The following is a 3,694-nucleotide window of genomic DNA, read 5'->3' as shown; positions in this document are numbered from 1 at the left end:
GAAATTGGGGTTTAAATTTAGAAATTGGAATTTTGAAAAAAAATGTTTAAAAATAGAATTTTAAAATAAATAAATAAATAGAATGATAATAATAATGAGAATGATGATTAAATGAATAAGCGTGAATATTTGAATTTTTGAAATTGAAAATTAAATTTGGAAGTCGAAAAATCGTAATTGTCTAATGATAGAATTTTTAAAAAATAAAATTTGAAAATAATTAAAGTTTGGGAAGTTAAAGTATTGAAAACTAAATTTTTAAAAATGGGAACTTTTGAAAAATTAAATTAGAATTGGAGCTTTGAGAAATTAAATTAAAACTAGAGTTTTTTTTTGTATATTATTTTAAGATTAAAATTTTGAAAATGAAATTTTTGGGCATCAAAAGTTGAAGAAAACTAATAAAATAATAGAATGAAATAAAATAAAAAGTGGCTTACCATCAAAACGTGTACACAACATGAGGAATCAATAAATGGAAAGAAAAGGCCCCACAAACCTATTTTTTTAAGTCTCTTCCCGGAAGGTCCACTTATAATTTTGTCCATTGGATAATAAGGTGATCCCATACTTTGCAACCATATCCATATGACCATATAGACCAAAAAAAGTGTGCTGGAGCTAGTAAATAAAGTCAAACCACTTACCCTATTATAATAATAATTCTACTTGGAAAAATGCTCCGAGCCTTCACTGTTGCTGAAACTTTATGCATATATATGTAAAAAAACAGCTGACATACCTAATGGCCGTGAAGGTACCAAAAAAATGGGGTGTGCAGTTGGTGCGGCGACGAATGAAAAAGAACCAGCTGTGACATGGAGTTGATGCTATGGTGGATGAGCAGCCCGGTGATAAAGAAAAGTCAGTAGCCCGGTGATGAAAAAGAATAGCAGTCCGGTGATGAAAAGAAATCAACAGCCCGGTGATAAAAATATGGCAGCCCAGTGACTGAAAAAAATGGCTCTCTTCCCTCACTGTTCTTACATTTGTCACTCTTGTTTAACCTCAGGCCTAACACGCTGCCAGTTTTGGATGATGACTCTTTGCATGCAAGCTTCTCTGTTTACAGATATTAAAAGAAGAACAAAGATCCTAAAAAACAGAGCATACATCTCGTTAACGTCTCTGCTTCATCTGAAACCATGGGTGGCTCAATCGGTTTTATCAAATACAAGAAACAGCCTTTGTGTATAGGCCTTCATTCATAGAAAGGATCACAAATATAGGAGCCAAAACAACAAAAAACGAGGGAAAGATAATCAAGGAATAAAGTAGAAAAACATGAGTGTATCAAGCCTCATGTCGGGTGGTATCCATGGGCAGATACAGGTGGGAAGATCTCAAGCCAGAGCCACAAAATACGTGAGAAACAGATCTCATCAACTCCAAACTAAACCATAAGGATAACGGCAAGATCAACGACAACAAACAAGTGATCCAAAAAAATCAATGAAATTCAACATGAAATCCAACCCGGACTGATGAGCAATGCAAAGCAAACCAAAATGAGAAAGGGATGAGGAGAATATGAATCAAAAGGGAGCAAGAGACTCACCCCAAACTCACCTGCAGCTGCCTTCTTTCTCTGTTATCTCCTTCTCTAGTAAGTTCTCCTCTAAGATCAATGGAACCAGCAAGCTCCCTTCTCTGTGACTCCCCTAATGGCTTCCTCTAATGGCCCCCTCCCTCCCATCAGACTCCCCCCCTCGTATATCCTTTTTCTCTCCTGTTTCTATCTTCCACCGCAAGCCACTCTGCCCCCTGCTACACGTCCCATCTGGTGGCTACCTTCATCATCAGCATGGCGTCTCTGCTCCTCTCTAGCTGGGGGTCCCCTACCCCTTCTAACAATATAATGAAAATCCAAAAAAAAACAAACCTCCCGGGTCCTCACTACCAAAGGGGGTCTACAAGCATTTTTACATGGAATTTGTTTTATGAAAATCTAAGTCTAGTATCTTTCAACAAACTTTTCTTTCGGAAAGATGAGTTTAGTATTTATATATTAAGCTCATCTCTTAAAAAATGAGTTCAATGAAAAATGTAAATTTATTTTTTTATATTGAACTCATCTTTTGATAAGACAAATTTTAGTTAACAATTTTATGGTAGAACCTTTAATATTTTGTAAGTTACCTTTTTTTTTTAAATAATATTTAAACAAAAAATCTATATAACATGAGTCACACACTCAATGGTTAGAAAAAACAAAAATTGATAAATTCAATAACTAAAAAAAGGTAATTATCAAGTCCTATAAAGAAATAAATTAAATATAATCTTCTAAATCTTTTTAAATATTATTTTTAATTAAAGAATAATATTTAAAATGATTAAGACTATCAAAATATGAATTTTCAAATCTTCCTAAATAATAGCTTTGATTAATTAAAAAATAATATCTTTAAGGAATCAAACAAATATTTAAATACATTTGTAGACCCTTTAGAGACAGAAATTTTTTTTATTTTTTTTCTCTCTTTTTACCACCCCGAGGGTCAGCCGTTGGAGGCGGCCAGAGATGACAGAATGGGCTGCGTTGGGCGGCCATGAGATGGGACGGGGGCGAGCAGTATTTGGGCGGCTGAAGAGGACGAGAAGTAGCGGGAAAAAAGGGAGATTGAGAAAAAAGATTCCTGGAGCTGAAGCAGATTCCATAACAGGAAGGAGAAGGAGAACGAGAACGACCAGAGGGGAAGATCACAGCGAGAGAAGACAGGTTCGTTAAGCAAACTTGAAATTTTGAGTTCTGTGTTTGTTCGTTTATTGTCTTCAGAGAATGGACCAAGCTGCTTTCAACGGGGGCTTTATTTTAGTTTCCCTTTTAGGATTGAAGATTCAGATTTGTTGACTTGCGTTATTGTTTTTGCTGTTGTTTTATCATGTTAGTGGACTGGGATAGAATGTGGAACAAACACTCTTATGAACCTTCTGTGTGCCTCTCTTTGGCACATTTGATTTCTCACAATGATGAATGATGAACCTTGAACTTGATTGGTAATGTTCATTTGGGCCCTCTATGATTGGGCTTTACTGAAGGCTATTTGGTTTTTATGGACCTAGTCCGTTGCTTGTTAGGTGTAGACCCCATTGGCCTAGTGTTTGGCCCTCTTGATTCTTCTTCTTTATATGTTAAAAATATAGTTCTTGTAAAAAAATTCTGTTATCATGTAACTGTCTAAAATTCACATTTTTAAATTCCAATATTCATGTTTATTTATTTAATTATTATTCTTGTTATTATTATTCTATTTACTTATTTGCTTATATATTTTTTTAAAAATTTAATGTTCAATTCTTAAAAAATCTGACTTTCGAATTTAATTTTCAATCTAAAAAAAATTCTACTATTCACGTTCATTCGTTAAACATTATTTTTGTTATTATTATTATTCCATATTTATTTATTTATTTATTTATTTTAAAAAAATCCAATAATTAAAGTTTAATTTTTCAAAAATCTGACTTCCGAATTTAATTTTCAATCTAAAAAATTCCACTATTCACGTTCATTCGTTAAACATTATTTCTGTTATTATTATTATTTCATATTTATTTATTTATTTCTTTTAAAAAAATCCAATCATTAAAGTTCAATTCTTCAAAAATCTGATTTTCGAATTTATTTTTCAATCTCAAGAATTCCACTATTCATGTTCATACGTGTAAACATTATTTTTATTATTCCATA

Source organism: Vitis vinifera, chromosome 13 (assembly GCF_030704535.1).
Source record: "Vitis vinifera cultivar Pinot Noir 40024 chromosome 13, ASM3070453v1".
Lineage (NCBI taxonomy): Eukaryota > Viridiplantae > Streptophyta > Magnoliopsida > Vitales > Vitaceae > Vitis > Vitis vinifera.
This window is presented reverse-complemented; position numbering follows the sequence as displayed.